Consider the following 23,327-nt stretch of genomic DNA (forward strand, 5'->3'; position numbering starts at 1 on the left):
AGCTGGGCTAGGCTAGAACTCTGCCAGAAGGCTTACTGGCAGTTAACTCATGTGGGACTGGGCTGAGCTCAAGCCCAAGCCCTATTTATTTCACCAGGGCAAGTAGGCAGCTACTGCAGCAAGGCAGTAGGATACATGAGCTGCCAGCATAGCAGCAAAGGAGGGAGGAAAGGCTGGAGAGGGAAAGGACACCCAAGAACCTTCACATCTCTCATATACTACACACACAATGTTCTTACTGACAATTATAATAAAATGCAAATTGCTCCAATCTGTGAGGAATCCTCATAATAATTTGGATATGTTTACAATAACAAAGTGCCTGGGATGCTTTGGGATTGATAGCTGCTGGTATGGATCATGACTGGTTTTTACAGCAGCCACTCAGAACTAGCTTCTCATTGCAAAAATAGTCCAAATTCATAAACATTATAAATCATTTTTGTTATTGCCTAATTTTTCCTGCTCCCCAAAAAGCATGTCCGTTTCCCATCTTTTTGCCCAAACATTCTGTGTGAGGCACTTCCTGGCTGAAAACCCTTCAGAAGAAGCTCATTAGTCTAACACATGATTCCCTGTAAAGGTCAATTCCTCCTTCAGTTATCCCTGTTTTAATAAAACAGTGCTCCCATGCCCTAACTGGCATTCTTTTCCTGAAGTCAGAGGACAAGGAGTGGCCCAGCCCACAAAGGCATTACCTTCCCCATATGTATGTGAAATAAAATTATATATACACACATATGATGCCTATACCAAAACTGCTGTTAAAAAAGGAAACTAGATTAAGTCCTTCAAGGCAAGTTCACAAATACTGAAAATCTCCAGACTTACTGGTCCTGTCACATTTAATTTAACTGACGACATAAATACTAAGCAGGGTTACACAGAATTACTTCATTTTTTTTACGAACCACATTTTTTTTTCTATCATACTCTGTAGAACTTTCAATTGCCTTGTGAACTGAAGTGAAATGCATCATTACAGCTCTGGAAAGCACCTTGTGTTTAACTATTTAGTCATGTAGGGGGGCTAGGCCTCTTAAGACAGAAGTTCTTTCTAAATAGCATAGATCAAATTTGCATCTATTTTCTCCTTTCTTTCTGTTGCCAGGTTTTGGAAGTTTTTACAACCATATTTTTATACTATTCTGCATTATTATTAAATTCACAGTGGGCCTTAAAAAGTCCTTCTAATGAGATGTATATCTGAAGGCACTTCATGTTAAACTCTCAGAAGAAATTTAACCTTTTAGCAAATGCATCAGTTTTTTCTCCTACCCAATGGAAAATGGATTCTCAAATACTTTCACATCTTCAGTGACATAAAAATGGCTTATTCTTTCAAACAATGGAATGAATCATAGCAGTTTTTTAAATGTCTTTCATTTACTAAGAAGTGATAACAACCACAACACTACAGCAGGTATCATGTGACAGTTTCCACATTTCTTATGAAAATGTTAATTCATCAAGCTGAAATACTTCATGGTGATAAGCATGTTTTATTAACTGTTCACTTAAAACTATTTCAGAATGGCTTTCACATTTTCAAAACAAAAGAAGTTTTTCAGTATTAAATTTTAGAAAATTTTGATGGTTGGGTGGAGAAGGGTTTACAGTCCAGGATTTAAAAGCAAGTATTTTGAAACTGATGGAAATATGATCCAATCTTAATAGATTTCATCTGATGAATTCCTATATATAAAAAAAAGTTAAGATTTAATTTTATTTAGATTTAATATAAAATAGAACATTCTTAATTTAAACAATTTTCATGAAATGAGAAGATAATTTCCAGAAAACTCTATCAAATTAAAAATATAATAGGGATTTAAAATAGTTTGTTTGAAAGGCTTGTTGTTCATATGCCATTTGGTTGTACTTGATATAAAGCTGATGTCTTACACATATACTGAACTATATAGCTCAGTGCCTTGGCACTCACTCATGAGTGTCTGTTTATGGCTCCTTGGCTTTTCACAAGATATTTTGAAAAGCTTTGATGATGCCCTCATTCTTTTAGGAATCTTGTTCATTTTTGCAACATAGCAGCACTTTTTCCCACCTAACATCTGTATCTGGTGCTGAATGTATTCATTTACACCAGGGGTCCTCAAACTACGGCCCGCAGGCTGGATACAGCCCCCCAGGGTCCTCAATCCGCCCCCGGTATTTACAGACACCCCTTGCCCCCCCCTGCCGGGGGTTGGAGGGGGAACCAAGCAGCCGCAGATGACTGCCTGCCACTTCATCTGCGTGCCGGCCCCTGTTTAAAAAGTTTGAGGATCCCTGATTTACACTATGAAGCAGTCATAACGGGCCTGTCATCAAGAAAGTCATCAGTCTACACCTCCTCACTCACTTGGAGAGAGAAACTGTGCTTGTGATACTGATCTCTGATAGACTTAAGGACCTGATTTCATTACACCTATCTCTGCATTAACATTTGTGTCCCCAGGGTGAATGACTCCCTTGAGCTGACCCACAGCTCTTGGTGAAGGGACTCTGGTGCTAATTCCCATTCCAGACCTGAAAGTCCCAAGACCTGATTTCAATCAGTTTGCCTGACTGGTTTATTGTTCTGATTTTTAAGCTATCTGTCTACATAAATATCCAGTATTACATGTGTAAGATTAGGCCAAAGCCACAAAAAAATCCCACTGGAAAACAACCCCACACAATTCTTATTTAGATTCTGATTTAAATTTTGGGTTTGCCTTTTGGAAACTGTTTACAGGCTTCATATCAGTAAAATTTTGCCACTGACTAGTTGGCCTTGTTCTGTCAAAATTTACTGTTAAAAGTCTGCAGATTTAATATTTAGTACCTCCACATTATAGCCATGAAAACCTTGCTTTACAGCAGCTTTATTTACTACATCACAGATTTCTGCAAAGACAGAGTACTGGAAACATGCTGAAGGAAAATGTAATAGGCAAGATGAAGAGAAGTAACAAGATGAATAGCGATAGAGATATTTATAGATGCTTTCGTATGATTCTTTGAGCTTGTAATTCTAAGCATTGTTACAGCGTCAGGTATGAAGACTGCTTCTTGATCTGTGGCTGGAGCTTTTCCTCACACACAAAATGAATGTCATTTTGAGTCTCATTTACTATAATATTTTGGTCTTTAGCTTATGCGGTGGGGAGAGACTGAAATGCTTAAAGTTTGTCCAAGCAACCACAGAGACACATAAGAGCTTAGCTGCTACTACCTAAAGAGCTTCTCTTTCCCTTTGTGTTTCTGATACAGAATACAGAAACAGCATAGTAAAACTTTATCATTCCTTCAGTTCCCCATTCCCTTCTTCCAAATGAAAATTCACTGTATTTTTGTCCCTGGCTTCTCTTGGGGAAATGATTTCCATACTCATTAATGTTTATTTTGCTCCCACAGTCTTTCTGCACCTTGCCCTGCTCTAAACTGATATACGGGTCTTCTCCCTGCATCCAGATACACCCTTAACATCCTTTTCATATATTCTAGAGCATATCTTCCTACCTCCTTGCATTTGGTAGTGCCACTGTGTCTTCTCTACAGGGTCTCAGCACAAATTATCCCTGGGTGCAGTTTATGCACACTATTCCCTCTTTTCAGTCCTACAAAAGGAAAGTGCTTTTCTGATCCTGTGAAGGGCCATGGGAATTCTTCAGGGTGACTACAGGAGGAATGCATTGGTAGAAAATATACTAAGGATAAGATTAAGTACCATGGCAGCTATATCCAGACTACAAGCTGCAAATCCTGTGGAAGACGGAGTGCAATAACAAGTAAAAATAAAATTAGTTTTCATTTATTGTGAATGTTTTGTTCCTACCACTGGAAATGGAAGAATACTTAAGAATTAATGTTGAATTGTAATAAAGACAACACACTACATATTTATCTGTGACACTTTCACTTCAATATTTGTTCTTCTTTTATCATCTTAGTGAATCTTACTTAAGAAACATCTGAAGGCCAGCAAAAGTGGTGGTTTTGAACCAGTCTCTTGATTTGTCACTACTAGAAGCTCCAGTTGATGCATCATTTATGAAAGTTGAGGAGGAGATGTGGGAAAAGGTACTTTAGAAAACATTAGCTAATATAATATAAATAACTAGGTATCAAACTTTCTGAAGGCTATTTATTGGAAAACATTGCTGTGTTTTTCCTAGGACTGGACGTCTAAATTTTGCTGTGTTCATTACTTGATGGAGAGAAGATACGTTCCAGTGAGCTTCTCTGCTGTAATATCTCAGAGCTGACAGGGTATCAGTGTGTTAGATTAAATGACATGAAAATTTGAAGAGGGATTCAAATAAAGAAGGACTGAAGAACTGTCATATAATTAATGTTTGTTAACATGAGCACAGTTTTGTCTTCTTTTCCTTTAAATAGGTCCCGTCAAACAAATATGATACTCTTTTTTTATAAGACTCCAGTTTCGTTGTTAACCACAGAGTTAACTGCAGTTAACCACAGAGGTGTAATAGGTCTAGACCTTTAACAGTTTTTGTGGTACTATCACATGACACATTATGTTTGAGACACTAACACTATACAGTATCAATAAAACATGTATTAAAAATCAGCTATTAGATGGTTTTCAAAAAGTATTGTTTAATGGAGAATCATTGTCAAATGTGGATTTGGCACTGGGATTCCACAAAGACCCAATGCTTCTCAACATTTTAGCAAATTATCTGCAAGTAAATGTAAAATCATGGGTGTTAAAATTTGAAGATGACACAAAACCAATAGATATTTAATACTGATGAGGACAGGCAGCAGTAATCAGTCATCTGGGTAAACTGGAGCAACTCATCCGGAATGTGTTTTAATACAATCAAGTAAGAAATAATCTGTTAATGAATAATGAACACAGCCAGCATCTACAGAAGATAAACTTTGGTTCTAAAAAATCATGACTGTGAAAAAAATCAAGGTATTACGGTAGGTTAAATACGAGACCTGAACACAAATGTGGTAAGATTTACTTCTTGGATACCTACGTGAAAAAGGTAGCTAATAGGAGTAGGAAAGGGATACTACCTCTCATTTCTGAGACCACATTTGATATTCTGCCTAGGCTAATGTCACATTGTGAAAAGATCTTGAAATGTTACAGAGGATACAGAAATTATTATTTAACAGAGAAGATAGTGTAGAAGAGAAGGACTCTAAAGGCTCAGTCTGTTTAGCTTATCAGAAAGAGCATTAAACGGTAACTTGATTACAGGGTGAAAATCAGATATTAGTGATATCTTAATCTAGATGGTAGAAGCAGAATAAAAACAGTAGCTGGAAGCTGAAACCAGACATGTAAAGTAGAAAGAAAGCCATGAAGGTAAAAAAGACTTAAGCCACTGGAAAAATCACGAGTGATGGACTTTTCATCTGTTGATTTTTCCATTGAAGTCTGATGGAAGGGATTATTGAATTTTCTCTGACTTCAGTGGGTAGTAGATTCTGCTTCAAATTAAATATTAGAACATCATTTATTATGTGTTCCTGCCATACAAATCATGAACTTCACATGATTACACCCATTAGATCCTACCTTGCAATGTGTAACAGAAGTTCAGACATGTTCAAAACAAAACACTGGAGACAGAACCTGCAAATCTCACTGAAGTCTTTAATGTGAGACTGATTTATCCTCTCTTTCTTCTAGAACAGAAGAATGATTGTACTGGATATATACTTAAATGTTTCTGAATTGCTCAGTCATTAAAATTGAGGATCACAGATATGCATAGCATAAAGGGTCATGAATTCAAATGGGAGATTGCAATGAGTCAGGAAATCAAAGTGAAAAAAAAATGTGATTGAACAGAAAGGGCCTGCCATTCTCAGGCTGGGTAGTCCAGAAGAAAAATTTGAATACTGTTGATGGTTATACAAAATAAGTTCTTTATTAGCTTTTTTTTAAAAGCCATATGGATGCCTTGATTTGAATAATAATTCAGATCTATGATGAGAGAATTGAAAATGGTTAGGACAGGTCTGAAATATATTCATTGCCTCTTGCTTCCCTTTCTTGTTAATCTAGGTTTGGTCTGTCTGGCAACATATCACAGAAGTTTGCATGATTATATAAAGCACTGAGATAGCAAAACCACTGAATTATGGGTGATTTTTAACACTTTCCATCCCAGGCTAGCAAATAGCAGCTGGAGGAAGAGCTGAGATGTTTTGTGTTCAGGAAGCCTATGAATTCATTACTTATACTACAGTTGGCTTAAAACAAGAATTTTAGCTCACTACTTAGATAAGGATTGAATCAAGGGAAAATTTTTTAAAGGAAAAGAATCTGGTGCTAGCAAAAAACACAGGTTGCCATTAGCCACTGCATGTGTAGTGCAGGAGGCAGCAGAGAAAGTTGGAAAGCAATTTGGGCAGAGCCAGATGGAGCTCTCTAGAGAAGTGTCTAAGGGATTCCTGTAGTTCTGCAAAAACATTTTTGTCCTGGTCACCATTGGCCCACAGGGTGATGGTGCCTTTAATTTACCAACAGACCTTTCTATTGAGCTTGCACTAGCAATACTAGTTTAGTTTCTGAGCAAGTCTAAAAACAAGGGAAAGAGGCTTCTCAGCCATTACAACTGAAGTTGCTCTGCTTGGTATAAAATGCACACATACTCTCTGGTGCAAGGATGCCAACAGGGTCTTGAATCATGGTTTTCCTCTCCCTGGATGCTTTTCCTGTTCCAGTGAATGTTTAGATACTTCACAGAAAGTGATGTGTGTTCAGTCAAAAATTCTGAAGAAGGGTCAGGTATGATCCAGAATGGCATTGCAGGTTAGGTGATAAGATTTCAGGTCAGGAAGAGACGCAACTTGTGTTGCCTCCTTTCCAGGTTCTGAAATGCACAAACAGATGCCATGTACTCTAACCTGTGAGAATAGAGAATAAAAATACACAAAACAGGAAAAGTGTTTCTACCTGGCAGTGTTTTCTCTGAAAAAGGCACACCTGGCAGAATTTTCTGTTTCTCTGGTGGATTTCAAGGATGTGAATGCCAAATATAAGCAGGAGCTTTACAGTTGCCTCACGTCCTGGTGTTCTGAGCATAGGCAAGACTTGATTCTGTGTGTTAGTTTTCTGTTCTGTTTTTGTCTGTTGATCCACTTCTATCAGCATCTCCCTAAAGGAAACAACAGGAATTCATTGCCTGTTACTATACTTGCTGTTGTTGACCTCTTTTCTTCCTTTGATTGATCTTTCTTCCCTCTCCAGAGGCACAGTGACGACATCAGAGAATAATCAGAGAAACAGTAGCAGAGGCAGCAGCAGGCAAGTTCTTAAGTGTAAGAACAGTCTTAAGATCTCCTTTCTGAAGGTAGGAAAAAAAAGAGTAAAAAAAACCCCAAATGCTTAATTTTTTAATTTTTTTTATGGTTATAATGGTAAAAGTTGAATGCAAGCATTGAATTAATTCACTTTTTAGACTGCCTGCTGTTAGTGAAGTTTTTTTCTATAGGATTCTAGGCAACAACTTTACAAATATTTCTAATGGCAGTTTTGAGAGGTAAGCTAGATACTTCTAGATGCTAAACTAGATACTAAAAGTGCTTTTCAACCAGTTAGTAAGTGATGAGGAAGTATAATACAGCAAAGATCCAGCATATTAATTGCTGAGTGACAAATGAAGGAACATTCTTCCATCATTTCAGATTGAGCCGCCAGTGAAAGCCATAAGGTCCACACCTGTCACCACTGAACCAAGATTAGTTCCTTAGCATGTGAAACCAGGCCAAGGCAGGATGCTGTTTCACACCAGGCAATTCAAATACGCACTCCATCTAGAAATATAAAGTTTCTATTGTCAATTACTGTTGGATTTAGACTTATATTTTCCCTCCTAAGGAGGATTTTTCCGTGTCTGTCCTCTATACTTTGCCACACTCAGAAACATTTTACACAAAGTTTATTCTCTTTTGATCCATTAAGATAAAACAGTGTAAGATTTAATTTTCTTCCAGGTTTTCTATGCCTCTAAAAGAAATTTCATGACAGGACCTGGCATCAGGCCTCATGTAACTGTACCTGTCAGGCTTTTCATTCTTTGGGCCTACAACATGTGCCACAACAAAATAACTTATTATAGTGCTAGGGTACATCATTATAATAAAAGCATCTTTAACTATTTCATTTCCTAATTGTTTCTGTATAGTTTTGAGCACTTTCCTGAGAGAAGATGAACCTTTTATACTCTACCTGTCTGCCACAGTTAAACTATGTATAATTGCAGATGTGCTGTCTTCCTTTGCAAGATAGTCGTAGGTGTAACTTTAAAAACCTGCAGGTATTTAGGTTAAGCAACCTAGCAGGTCAAGTGCTGGATACCAAAAGAAATTATACCACATATGTGCTGAACAGTCTCATGACAACAATAACTCCAAAGATGGAAAGAAAGATCTCTTTGTTTAAAGATGTCTAATAACATGCAACAACAAAAAGAGAAGAGGAAAAGAGCTTTTGCTTATAGTTTATCTGCTAAGTATCTCTCTTCTCTTGAAACTATTTGGACTACACTACCCATTTTTTGAATGAGAGATATCTTTGTCCACCAATAAGCTTATTGAGTTTAACATTGCTAGCTGTTAACACCTGATACATCGGTACTGGGTAGATTGCAGAAAGGAGTTGGTTCCATACAGTCTAAGATGCCAAACAGACAATCCAAAACTGGGTCTCTGATACTAAACTTCCAGACTTAATAACTTTGCTTTCATATATGTTGCATGAGATTAATTAAGTTCCTTCATATTCTTAAATTTCTACTCCTCAAATATCTAGTCAAACTCTTACCTAGTTTTTAAGTTGCAAAACCAGTATTAGATTGCTTAGATTGGATTGAGTATGCACACAGTTCAGAAGAAAAGAGGTAGGAACATTACTTATACCATTATCTTTTGTACTTGAGATTTCTAGGGAACTGCTGCTTCTTTGATATGTTAACTGCTACCAGTCCTTGAAAAACCTGTCCTATTGGTGATGCATGTTTATATCACCTGATTTTCCTACAGTTCTTTTCAAAAGCATTTGGCCCAGAAAGGATTGTCAGAATCTGAATGCCTTTGTCCTAGTCCTTTTTAGCCTGCTTGTTTCATGCATATGTGTGATAAGCTTCTCTTTGCACCATGCTTGCTTTTTTTTACCCCCTTTTTCATTGAAAGGATTGTTTTAATTTTAAAATACTGGGGTTTTCTTCTTCTTACTGGGAAAAAAGAACCTAGAAAATATCCTTCCACAATTCAATGAAACTTTATCATCAGGACATTACTTGAATAAAACAGACAAACAAAAAGAGATAGTCAGTACAAAATTAACTCCCCCTATATTTTAGCAGCTGCTGCCACCTGTACCTACCTCATTCTAATTCAATACCTCTACCACTGAGTTGTTGAAAGGGTGGATAACTTGATACTGTCTCAGTCTGCAGGAAAGGAGTAGTGGCTGTAGCCCAAACACAGAGCCTAGTATGGGAGAGAGGACTATTATTATCCGTGCCAGAGGATACGTCATTTTTCTGTGAAACAGCTATGTGGATCCTCTAATAAATCTGGCTTTGATATTGGCAAGCAGTCAATTAAAAATACAAAAACCTGTGGGCCAGATACGTGCAGCTGTATGCATCTCACTCCAGATCCATTGCATATTCCTACCCTAATCCTTTCCACACCACAAATGCAGTTACTGCAGGGGATCTCGTTACAGGCCAGATGACCCCTCACGTTTAAAGCACAGTTCAAGCTGTCTAGTTTCTTATTAACTATTATTTGTATTAAGGTGAAGTAGCAGAGCCCTGAGTGCAAATTCTTTCTAACAGGAATGAAAATGGATCTACCTGTCCTAAAAAGAGATGTGTTTGCACTGAGTCTGTCATCACAATGGCTGTGTAGCACATCAAAACCCTAGACCTTGCACTGTGGACAGAGCTGTAACTGTGAGCATTGATCAAGTCTTTTTGTCTCTACAGTCAGTTTTACTTGGAGCTACCCAGACTTTTGCACTTACTATACTCAGAGATTCTACCTACACTGCAATGTGAAGCTGTGCTTCAATCATGTGAGACAAAAGCATATTTTATTTTCTCAGGCTGTACCCAAAGAAGCTGCTTTTGCATTGAGGATAGAGACTGAAAAGGGAGCTCAAACAAGTGTAAGGAAAAATACAGCTATTTGTATTTGGAGGTAAGGAAGGTTATAGGTTGGCAGCAAAATTATGATGCAAAAGTATATTGGATAAGAACAGCCAAGTTCTTGGACAGATATAGTATTTTGGTCTAAAACCAGAGTCCAAACACCAGCTGAGTGACTGCCCAGTTTTCTTGAACAGCTCGAGAAATAGTTTAGGACAAGAAAATAAAAATAAGACAGCAAGTTATCTTGAGTAGACACACAGTTGTATCATGCTTATGTTTTCTGGCCGATGATAAAGTAAACCTGGAGGACCAGTGGTGTACCTAACAGTCTCTTACAGATATTTTGGGTACTTTGCAACAGCCACTGGACTAGCACTTAAGTTTGGGTAAATGGTTCTTAAGCAGAGTGTCAGCTCCAGAATGACAGAACAAACTTGTCATCTTCTAACTTTAAGCTGTTGTTTGAAGAAACTTGGCCAGGTACTCAGCTGATTTAAGTGGTTGTCACACTGTTTTTATTAGTGTTTGCACCATATGAAAAGCTTGATATTGTCATACACTATCGATGTGTTACACATCATGGAAAATTTTGTGTCTCTGTGTGTGTGGTTTATTCTTGTTAGGTATAGTTTCTGTATATAAGAAGAATTAAACATAGAAATTATTTATAAAATTCATGCCAAAAGAAAAAGGTAATCCATGTCTTCAAAAACAAATCAGCTTAATAGGCTACAAAAATACAATAGTAAAACTAGTAAATACATATGTGCAAACATAAAAATAATTATTTATGTACACGTGTACATATAGAGATACATCTAAAACATTGCACGTTTTGTTGTATATGCTTCCTACAACTTTATGATCTTTAAAAACAAACCTGAAGAAAAACTACGTAAGTAAATGATTTACTTACAATCCACAGTACCATTTGGAGGTTATACTTCAGGGACTACCTGTTTTAAAATTGCTTTTCATAATTTCCTTCTCATTCAGTACTGAATCCCACTAAAAACTTAGTTCTTCACATGGTAATGTAATAAACTGGTTTGTCAGTCATACTTCTGTAGTTCCTGGACACAGAGCTCTACTCAGAGGTAAAATTTTTTCAGTCATTGCTCCACATTCAGAAAATATTAACTGCTCTTGAACAAACCAGAAAAACAAATAAATTAATTCCACTTCCAATTCCTTTTATGATCTTTCTAATTCCTTCCATAGACCAGTATCAAGTTTGTACAAAGCAAGAGAAGACCTTAGTGTACCACAAGCATGCTATATGTCTTTGAATGGCTGACAGATTTGTTAGTGTCAATTACTGGTCTCAAGGAACTTGGAAGAGGAATTAAGTTTCAATGGGGTTTTTTTTTGGAATAGAGTAGTAGAAAACACAACAAGGAAGACATAGCTTACTAAGCATTGTATTCTTGGATAATTTCTTTGCTTAGGAGACTGTACCAGTGTTTTTAGATGCAGAAGTCATCCAAGAATAATAAAGCAAACCTCCAAAAAAATCATGAATGTTTTTGTAGGATATCAGTCTGGTTTAGGCAGTTAACAAATCACTAGAAGCAGGAGGTGAATATTAAGATATCAAGCACACAGTATATTTTCCTTTTCTTTACACTAAATCATTGCTATGACATTGTTTGCATGGTATGGCACTAAGATTTTCATGAAATAAACTAGTAATGCAGATGTTCCAGTTGACAAACTGTTTGATGGAGAAAAGACTATTTACACGGAAAATAAGTAAAAGGATGAAATGTTGAAAATTAATAGCCTGGAGGGACAATTGACTCAAAGAAAGATGTAATACCAACCAAGGCCTGTTTCTGAATCTAAGTCATTATTTCAGTATTCTCCCCTCCCTGCTTTTATTTATTAGTGTTACCAGTTCTAAGAAGTTCTGAAATGGCAACAGCATCAAGAAAGTTTACAGCAGCACCTGGAAGTGTCTCCTGGAGACAAGTGGAACTTCTGGAAATGGCTGCTGAGGAAAACAAATACAAGGTGAATCACCCATTTGCACAAGGTAGAAATAAAAACAGGTCAGCAATCCAAGCTGCCAGCACTGCCACACTACAACCACAAGGCAAATAGCATCAGGAAACACGCAGTAGTATGTAGAAAGAGTTTTGAGAAAGGCTACACTGGTCTCAGTCTGTTCAGGAATGCCATTTGAATTGTGGTTTAGCCTCTGCCTCACAGTACTGGATTTACTCTTTCAGTTAAAGTTACCAACACGGTCCACATGAAACGGTGTGTTCCTTTGTCACTGACTGATGGACCTCTGTGTGACAACCCTAGTACTGCTGGCAGGGAGCACAGCTAGATTTTTCAAAAGCTGGAAAAATACAGACATGCTAAAATACACGCACACATAAAACCCCCTCATCCAAAGATGATGAGTCATGTCCTAAAAATCATAAGCCTGTTTTCCAGACTGAAATACTTAAAAAAATAATACATCCTGATTTTCTTTTAACTGCATTCCATATTTTTAAACCATTAAGAAGGAGGTAGTTTGGTCACATTTTTCAAGCTTCTTACCACAAGGACACTAGCAACAAACTTATTTAAATGAGAGGGAAAAAATTGAGACTATTGTGTATCCCTATAACTCTAAATAGCACATAGCATCTAATAAAACTGTATGACACTGCAGAACAGATTCCAGCATCTATGCTCTTTATCTTGATGATGTTTAAGCAGGTTGAGGTCAACACCAAGTATCCCAGTCATCTGAGTGTAAAGTTTGCAGAAAGCTTTATATAGATTTTGCATATGTGATGCTGGGCATGGTTTTAGTTTACTTCTCTGTAGCAAAGGGGAAGAGGAAGAACCATTTCAAAGGAAAAAGAATTTTAGTTTAGCTGAATAACTTCACAAGTGAGCCAGATAAACTCAAATACAATAGAAAAGTCAATATTTTCACAGGCCACAAGGACAAAATCACCAGTGACTTTGGTTTTGTCACTGAAAAAGCAGAAACACAGTGCTCCAGGTTTCACCAAAATCAAAACACATACAGAATCTGGATCCTGGAAGGACTTTATGTCAATGTCAGAAGGTTTTGCCTCCAAAGGAAAAACAATTTGTGCCAAAAGTCCATGCCAGAAATTGACTCTTTCCTCAATACTAGATGAAATACTGCACTCACAGTATTAATCCTTTAGCAGCACCATCTGGGTGCTACACCATACACAGAGTACAAGCACCAGTTGCTGCTGTGACCATGGTACTGTATCATTGCACTTATGTTATCTTCTGCATTGAGTTCTCTCAAAAAAAAAATACAAAAGTGGGATCTTAAAAGCAGAGATTTTAAGGATTTTAGGCCTATAAGGGCAGTAAAATATGTAAGGAAATAAAGAGAGAGAGACAATTTTATTTTGCCTATAATTTCGTTCTGGGAGGGATTGAGTAATACAGACAGAACTGCATCAGGTTTGGCCCCTCCACTCTATCAGTTCTTCCAGGCTATCCCCAGAGTCCCTGTTCTCAAAAGCCCTGAACTCTCACCATGCTGTGCTGCAGCATAAGCAATCTCAGCTGCTTGCAAAAGGCTATGCTGTGTCTTGTCATATCGTTTCAGACAGTTTAAACTGAATAACTATGCACGGCTGTGGATGTACGTGCCTATTGTGGTCACAGAGGCAACACATGGAGCCCACAGAAGATCTAGGTCAGCTGCTCTATGGGTTTGGCCAACGCCTCAGAGCTCACTCTGAGCAGGCTGGAGTTGAGCCACCTTGCACACCTGTCCTGGGGGCCAGAGATTATTCTCTGGGAAAGATGCCTTTTTTAATGCAAACGCAGCCAAAGTTATCCTGTAATGAAAAATGACTGTCTGGAAAGATTGTGCTACTAATGCTGCATAAAGATTGATTGCAGTGTACCTCAGCAATTCTTGTCTGTAAGACCTCTCCTCCTGCAAAGAACAGCGTGCAGACAGGACATCATTTGCATTTGCGTGCATTTACAGTTTTCAGTTATGCCTATCCTGCAGAAATGGACAATTTTTACCACAGCAATGTGGTGATATTTAATGGAACTCATCTGAAGCCAGTACTTCATGTTTGTACTTTTCATGAAAAGGTACTGTTCTAATTATAACGTAGTAAGATTGTCATTTCAGTAAAAATTGCTATTATATTTTAACAACTTGGTAAGACTGTATTTGATTCCTTCCCTCTCATTGTAGTCAAATGTTCTCCATTCATCCACATGCAGTTTGCAGCCAAATCATTACATTAAAATTACTATATTCTTATTTCAAAACCTAGGTAAAAAAGCAATTACAAATCAGTGCATGATTCTCAGTAAGAGGCCTGGTATTCAACTAAATAATCAGTGTCACTTCAACAGCAGAATCATAAAGACTGTTTAATTTTTTTGAACTAAAATTTTCTATAAGAAAAGAACAAAACGATTAAGAATAGAACTACAGGAATGAAAGCTAATGCCTGTGTCTGTTGTAAACCTGCTATTTAGCCTTGGGCAAGTTATTAAATTTTTCTGCACCTCTGTCTATGTTGTAATTTATTGTCCATTGTATTCTAAGTTTGAAACTCTTCAGTAAGACAGTTTTTAGGTGGTTTTTTTTTTCTTCCTTTTTACCATGAAGGCATTAATGGTGCCAAAGTAAATAATGTTTTGTAAAAGAGACAGAATAGATGAGATTATATGCAGTATAATTATTTTTTATTGATCTAATTGAAATACTAAAAATTACATTGTGATACTTATTTATATAATCCTTTGCAATCACATATTCTACAGACAACTGAAGTTAAATTAATTTTATTACAAGTCTGAACTTCAAACAGCACCCATCTTTGTAGCAGAAGTGGTCAGCACCTAAGCCTTTAGAATAATTTTTCTCAGAAATTAAAAGCAAACTGAAAAAAGTAGTCAATATTTTTTTATTTTAGAATTACAACATTTACCCACCAAATCCTACACAGATGGAGATAAAAGCTCCTTTGAGAGCAAAGAGTGCATCTTTTTTTCTATTGCTACAAAATATTGATGAAGGTCTCTATTGAGGTAGAGATCTCATTAATCATTTGATTTACAGAAAAAGAAGACAGAGCGAAATGAGTGCCCTGGCTAATGCCATGATGTACCATCTTCAGACTTAAGATCTTTTTAATGTATTCGGCAGTGATGTAGCTGAAAGAGGAAAGGGGGAGTTGAATGGATCCATTAATTTAATTTAAATGAGCTCTGACAAGAGATAAAACATCTCAGGCCCTGCATCTCTTCAGGATGCATCAGCACTATAGTAAACAGTCAATGATTCACAAACACACACACACACACACAAAGCTAAAGGTATACATAGATTCTAGAGACCTCAAGGCCAGAGAATAGCTACAGAGGCAGAAGTGAATAGACTGAAGAGGCCCGCCCTTCATGCAGCATCACAAAGTATTCAGCATCTACTGCATTTGTTCAATTGTGCCTCCATGAACAACTCCTAGGTTAGCTGTAAGTGATTCAGACTTCTTACAGAGAAGTTACATTTGTTCATTTTTTTCAGGCTTCAGGAAAACGCGTTGTGCCTCAAGGTCTCTTGAAGGGCAGAGGAGAGAAATAGGCTTCTACTGCTGCTCTTTAAAGAAATTCCAGTGCTGCTGCTGTCTTTCAGGTGTCTTACCCCTGCTACCCAGTATGACTGACAGTAACTTGGTACCGCTTCTAAATATGTATGTTTTCCTTAGTTAGTGGTCACCATGAGTCTATTCAGTTAATACTGTAAACAAGTTTTATTAATAACGCATCACTGTGACATTTTACTAATGACATGGAATACCTGAGCTCATATCCCATAACTGACTTTTATTAAGTTAGAGTTTACAAGAAATTCAGAATTTGATTTTTGATCTTGATAATATGTGACCAATACCACAGGGTAAATACAGCTGCCAGTTGTAATGGCATAAACTGATGCAGTTTTCCTAACCACAGAGTCATAAGGTTGGCTTGGTACCTGAGATCTGGGCTAATAGTTGGAGAATGTAATAAGATCAGAAAAAGAAATTTATGATAGATATTGCCTTTAAATACTGGTCCTGAACCTTCTGAATTTTTTGGAAATTTGATAATTGACTCTCCAGCCACAGGAAACTACTTAACATCAGTATCTAAACTGCCTCATTTACAGCTAGCTCTGTTGACTCTGTGTAAATATCTCCTGTCTGTGATGTGAACAAACTTAAAAGTCCTTTCAAAGGGAGAAGGGTGTTTCAGGAAAGCGACATTATGTGCATTTACAGCCCTGCCTGAGTATTTCAAAGTTTTCTGAGCTACTTTGCATACCAGCAGTCTTCCTGTAAGCTTAGGTTGATTGAAAATTAATAATTTAATGGTAATGCTGACAAGTAATTGTATTCATACATATACACAGAGAACAGAGGTCCCACTTTATTAAAATATAAATAAAATATATTCAAAGAACAAAAATTTACTTTTCCTACCCTATGAACATCACACTTATGCTTTTCCATCTGCATCCACTTGCCCTATGAGCACATGCCATATGCCACAGTAAAGCAAGGACAATCTTTTACCTGTGTTCATCACAATCACACTGATGATTATTTGAATTATAATACTTTTTAAAAATTCTTTATTTTAAAAGAAAATAAATAGAAAAAGGAAAGACTTCAACAAGTGAAAGGAAAAAAAAAAACCCAACAAAGAACACTGTTCCTTAAAGCAGGAGATACAAAGGCAGGGACACTTAAGGATTTCAGGCCAGTGAGGGATAAGATTTTAAAACTTCATGCACTGCTTTGGGAGCCACACAGAGGTTGGTCCATATATCTGGATTCAGCCAGTTAATATCCCAGAGACTGCTGGGGTGGCAGCTGTAATATCTTCACATCTGCTTTTACAGTAGCTGGAATACTAATATCATTAAGCAAACAGACAGTACAACTCAACACTAAAGGAAATTGTACCTAGCCCAATTTTCATGTCTGTATCTAGCCATGCAAATCAGAGACCCTATTTCCTAAACATCAAGCATTCAAAGTTGTTTTATTCAGTGGCTTTTACCTATTTATTTATGCCTATACATTTATGTGTATTGCACTCTCCAGTAACATGCACTGATACTCAGCCAGAATAAATAAGCAAGCAGAGAAATAACAACAGAGCAGTCATAGTGAAACATGTGGAAAAACACTGAAGGTATATCAGCACTCTAAATATGAGTCTTTGACAACTCTGGCATTGGATTTAACTGTACTATCAACAGGTAATTATATAAAAACTATGTTGAAAAATAAGCTGGACCTATTTAGCTCTCATTTATCCATAAGACATTTAAAATTACAAAATTCAATAATTCTAATATAATATTCACCTTAAATGTTAGCTGGATTTCTGGCATTTAACCAATAGTACATTTAAATTGTTGAAAAAAAAAAAGATGCAAGTGAAACCATCTCTGACTCCTTAAAGGAAGTCATTTGAGCTGATTATACAGAGTGTAATGATGCATTAATACATCACTAGATGTGAAATGTGTACAATGTATCACATAATTCTTTATTTAGAGTTTATTAAACAAGCATTGACCTTCAGTCTTATCATACACAAAACTGTATCCTCATAGTTTGATAAAGCGGGTTGTCAAAGTAAATATTTACAGCAGCTAGTAAAATAAAATCACGTTATTTTCACTAATGGTCTATAGTGATCATCTATTTTTGAGCAGCTATATTCTTGCTGTCAAGCTGAAGCCCCCTTTGGCATTAGAGTTCCCATTCAACGGGTCCCTGAAGGCAGGCAACTCATTCAGGGTGGTATCCTGGAGTTATTAAAATTGAATTTTCCAGGACAAGACTACCAGAAGCTCTAATATCTTCACTAACAATCTCTCAGATTTTCTGACTGATTGAGAAACCAAACAGCAAACATGCCCTGACGCTATTCTGCTGAATGTAAAAGAATACCACTTTCCTGGTCCAAAACAGAATTGTATTCAATTATACTCTGCCATACAAGCAATAGCATCAAATAACCAAAGAATCTATGGTATAACCAATCTCACAGTAAAAAAAAAGACAAAGTAATTATGTATTACTGAGTATCACTGTGATTTTTTTTTCTTGGAGGGAAATCCTCACATAACAAAAACATGAGTGAAAATTTTTGTGTCAAGTGAGGTTATTTATGTTATTTATGTATTTCTAATGCAAACCAATGCTTCCTTATTTTCTGTTTTTTTTAAAAAAAAAACATACTTTAAAAAGTCTCTCAATGTTCCAAGTGAATAGAATAAACTTCTGTAAAAAGATTCTTCCATTGCAAATGAAAGCAGTGAAAATAGTCCTTCACAATATGGTTTGTATGTGTACTTACTGCTGCTCTAATTATTATATTGGTTGTTTGTTTTTCCCAGTTTGTTCCATTTTCTCTATCATTCCTCAAACAATTCAGCAGTGGACACTGGGTAGAAGTTACACAGGCAGTCTTATTTTCTTATAACACAAGGCATGCCTGGCAGCAAAACATATTTAAAAGAACCTGAAAAATAAGTAGTACATTTTCTACTTCTTATTTCATATTAAAATTCAGCCTTTATAGTAGGATTTCAGCTATTCAGAAATAACAATAAAGACTATTTTTAAGCTTCAATCAAAGCAGTTCTGGAGAGATACCAGAATTTCTTCCGTTTCTGTTAGTTCAAATATTTAGCAAAACATGTTTAGAGGTGATATATTAAAGGTACTATTTTGGCATCAGTGTTCTGAAAACAAGGTCATTAAATCTGGGATCTGTGTAATTAAACATATCCAATGAAGTACGGTAAGAAAAGAATGTGTGTGCATGTGTGTGTGTGTGTACAACACCTTCTCCTTCATCAAATTATAACTATGCTCATCAAATAAGCAATGTAAGATATCCTTAAAGACAAAAAAAAAAGAAAGGTAGAAGTTGGAGAAGCATTCCTTATTCATGATATATTTAGGAAAGATTTCTCTTTTAGGCATAACATTTTTCTTAAATATGACATATTTTAGTTGCTAACATTAAAAAGATAACAAAACTTTTATCAATTCTGTACTAGCAGAAGGACAATTCACACAGTCCCTAGTTTGCCACTGAAACAGTGGCATTGGCAGAAGACAGCCAATAGGCTTGAAAATCACACCCGATGAGTTTCTGACAGTCTTTCATATAAATGGGAAAGCAGCACTTTAAATCAGAGTGAATCTACAGTCACTCTGCTGTTATCAGTGATGTATTCTGGGCTGTGTAACAGCTTACCCAGTGCACAGCAAAATCCAGTAATGCTGGCTTCTGGGGCAGCACTTTAAAAGACATTAGGCATTAACTCATATGAAATACAGTTCAAAACAGAGGTAATAAAATAGCTGGGGATACATATCCTCTTAGGAGAGCTAAACACCGTCAATGACATATCCAGAGATCCATCTCAAAACATACAGCTCTGTTTTATCAGTGTAAGCATGGAGACACCAGATAATTCTTCAGTTGCTGTAATGACAGTTTACCCAGATACAATGTTGTTATTGCAAAGAATTTTACAAGACAATTAAAATGGTACAGCAACCATGATGTAAGACACACTGGAAAGTCCTGGATTTTTTCTTTTAGTAAAGTGGAATTCTTTCATGGCCAAGGTGAAGAAAATAATTTGTAACTACAGTCATAACTTCCATCAGAAAACATATTTTTATTTTCAAAATACAACAGCAATGCAGTGTAATATGTTGTTAATGCCTGTTCTCATAATTTTAATGTAATTCTATTTCAGTTCCCAGGTCTGGCCCAAGCCATGTAGTTTTTTTTTTAAACAGTGTTACTCAACACATGTATATCTTCTAAGAAAAGCAGCTGAGGAAAACCCAAGGTAAATAAAGAAAGATCAGAACTCTCTGGCATAGTTGTAATTCACTATTACACTGGAATTGCAAATTGATATTTTCAATTCTATTTGGTCCATTCAGTGGTTTAATAAAGAACTTTTTCACCAACCATACAGTAATGGAATAAAATATATAGCAACATTGCAAAGTCACCTGATTTATAATAATATTTTTTTAATATCATGCAGATCCTAAAGGAGAAAGAAACTACTTCTCACCGCTGTTTTCTGCATTCTCTTCATTTCAATTTAACTTGTCACAAGTGTTCCCCAGGGCTCAGTACTGGGGCCGGTTCTGATTATTACCATTATCGACGACCTGGATGAGGGGATGGAGTGCCCCCTCAGTAAGTTTGCAGGCAACACCAAGCTGGGGGAGTGTTGATCTGCTGTAGGGCAAGAGGCTCTGCAGAGGGGTCTGGGCAGGCTGGAGCGATGGGCCCAGGCCAGTTGTGTGAGGTTCAACCAGGCTCAGTGCCGGGTCCTGCCCGTGGGTCACACCAGCCCCCGCAGCGCTGCGGGCTGGGGGCAGGGGGCTGGGAACTGCCTGGGGGGAAAGGGCCTGGGGGGGCTGGTTGGTGGCCAGCTGGGCATGAGCCCCCCGTGTGCCCAGGTGGCCAAGGAGGCCACCAGCATCCTGTCTTGTATCAGACAGAAACAGTGTGGCCAGCAGGACCAGGGAAGCAAATGTCCCCCTGTACTGGGCACTGGCGAGGCCACACCTTGAATTCTGTGTTCAGCCTTGGGCCCTCACTGCAAGAGGGACGCAGAGGGGCTGGAGCAGCTGGTCCAGAGAAGGGCAACAAAGCTGGTGAAGGGTCTAGAGAACGAGCCTTATGAGGAGCAGCTGAGGGAACTGGGGTTGTTTAGTCTGGAGAAGAGGAGACTCAGGGAAGATCTTACTGCTCTCTACAGCTACCTGACAGGAGGTTGTAGGCAGGTGGGGGCAGATCTCTTGTGCCAAATAACTAGTGACAGGACAAGAGAAAACAGCCTCAAGTTATGCCAGGGGAGGTTTAGGTTGGATATTTGGAAAAATTTCTTCACTGAGAGTGTGATCAGGCTGCCCAGGGAGGTGGTGAAATCACCATCCCTGGAGGTGTATAAAAAACATGTAGATGCAGTGCTTAGGGACATGGTTTAGTGGTGGGCTTGGCAGTCCTGGGTTGACAGTTGGACTTGATGATTTGAAAGGTCTTTCCCAACCTAAATAACTCTATGACTCTATGATTTTATAGCAACAAGTGCTTCCATTTTCCCTGTCTCCTCTCTCACATTCCCTATATAAAATTAATAGTTAGAATGTATTTTGCTTTGTACAGCTCCTTGGCAAACATTCCCTCTTCTCCTCTAGCCTCAGTGGAAAATAAGGGAAGGGACTGAGCGCAAACTGTGTCTCCCCTCCCCGGCCAAACAGTGTAGTTGAAATTCTCCAGAGGGAAAGGTGAGTTGTTGACCAAAACCAATTTCTAATGCCAGTTTATGACAGCCGAAATCAAAGGTCAAACTCATTTCATAATGCTGTCTGCTCCTTTGACCCAGAGGCAATGGAACACCATGCCTAAGATATATTTATTTCTATGAGATTTTACAAATTGATATTTCATTAATACAGAAATACTTGAATGGGGAACACAATGCTGTCTTTTGAAAATGGTTATGACATAAAAGTTATGTTAAGACATGATAAAACATGACAATAACATGAGTGATTCTTTTTTGTCACACTCTTAATTACGCAAATTGCTTTAACACTTGCTTTTCTCCCTGTTTTTTAATTGTAACTTAATTCCACAATTGTGATCGGTAAAAAGTGTATTTCCCAGAAATACACAAGTTCAAAAATTACTTTTATTTTGTAGCGAAAGTCTGACATGTTCAAATCCTTTCTGAATCTACAAAGGTTCAGAATTCTCTAAAATACTTCTAGATTGCAAAAGTACCTTCTATGGCAGTGGTACGACTAAAGGGGAATAGAGACTAAGAGGGATGTTGGATATCCTGGAAATAGGTGTGGGGCAGCAGCAGGCTTCTAGGCAAACTATAGGTCATAGGGTTTCGGATGGTGATGAAACTTCCTCAAGGGCAACAGTGGGTGCTATAGGCTTTGCAGCTGTGGGTTATTTAACCTAAAAGCTGAAACCAGTCTTCTCAGGCATAAACTACTTCCTATTTTCCTGTGCCTTAAACCTTGTTCAAAGAATCACTCTATTGTTGTTCAAAGAATGTTACAAGCTTTTAAAACTTATGTGTGGTGATCTATTACTTGATGCTTCAAGCTTACTGAAGAATGCAAGAATGCGGCAATGCTGCTGTGTAATCAGCACTGGTACAGTTATGTGTCCATTTATTTCGTGCTCCAGGCATTACTCTAGTCAGGAAGAATTTCCTTCTCTTCCATCCCATTGTCACTACATACCCTGGCTCTGGTGCCTCAGAGTCACTGTACAGCATGTAAAATTTTGTTCATAAATATGGAGCTACTTTATAGTGAAGTCATTATGAGAGGGGGTTCTGAATACTGATTATCTCGCTGAATGTTTTTTTTAAAAACAACAAACTGATCTGTTTTGATAGATTTACAATTGGTGGTTTTACTACATTAGAGACTGGACAAAAGTAGACTCAACTAATTTATGTTTGGAATTGTGGAAGAAAACTCTTTTATTTGGTACAAGTAAATATTTATTGGAGACAGACTGAACACAAGCTGCTCAAATCTAAAGGAATATCATGGTATATGGTCCCTAACCTACAAAAGAATGAATGACAGGACAGACTCATGGAGAAACAGATACAGATGATCATATTATACACATGATCATAGCTTGTGTCTTTGCTTGTACATGTACTAAGTGTCAGGTAAGACAATAAAAGAAGGATAAGAATGGTGAACATAGGTAATTATTACTGAAACATGGTAACCTCAGGCAGTATTTTATTCAGTGCTAACTTGCTCATGTGTCTAGATTTGCTTTGCATGTGTATGTAATGAGGTATTTTTCTTTCAGGTTTCCCAGTAATGTCATTGCTGTAGGGGGACAAGAAAAAAAACCACACAACAACAACAACAAAAAAAACCCAAAAAAACCCCAAAATCAAACAAACTCCTCACAACATACTAGTAACAAGTGCTACCTTGGACTTGTGGTGTTGTCTCCCTCATAGGATACAAAGTTGCAACCAGTCCTCAACTCTGCCAAGTCAAAAACTACATATTAATTACACAGAGCAAAGCCAAACCTGTGACCATGTATATGCATGAAAAAAATTTACAACTG

Source organism: Falco rusticolus, chromosome Z (assembly GCF_015220075.1).
Source record: "Falco rusticolus isolate bFalRus1 chromosome Z, bFalRus1.pri, whole genome shotgun sequence".
In the NCBI taxonomy this organism is placed as follows: Eukaryota; Metazoa; Chordata; class Aves; order Falconiformes; family Falconidae; genus Falco; species Falco rusticolus.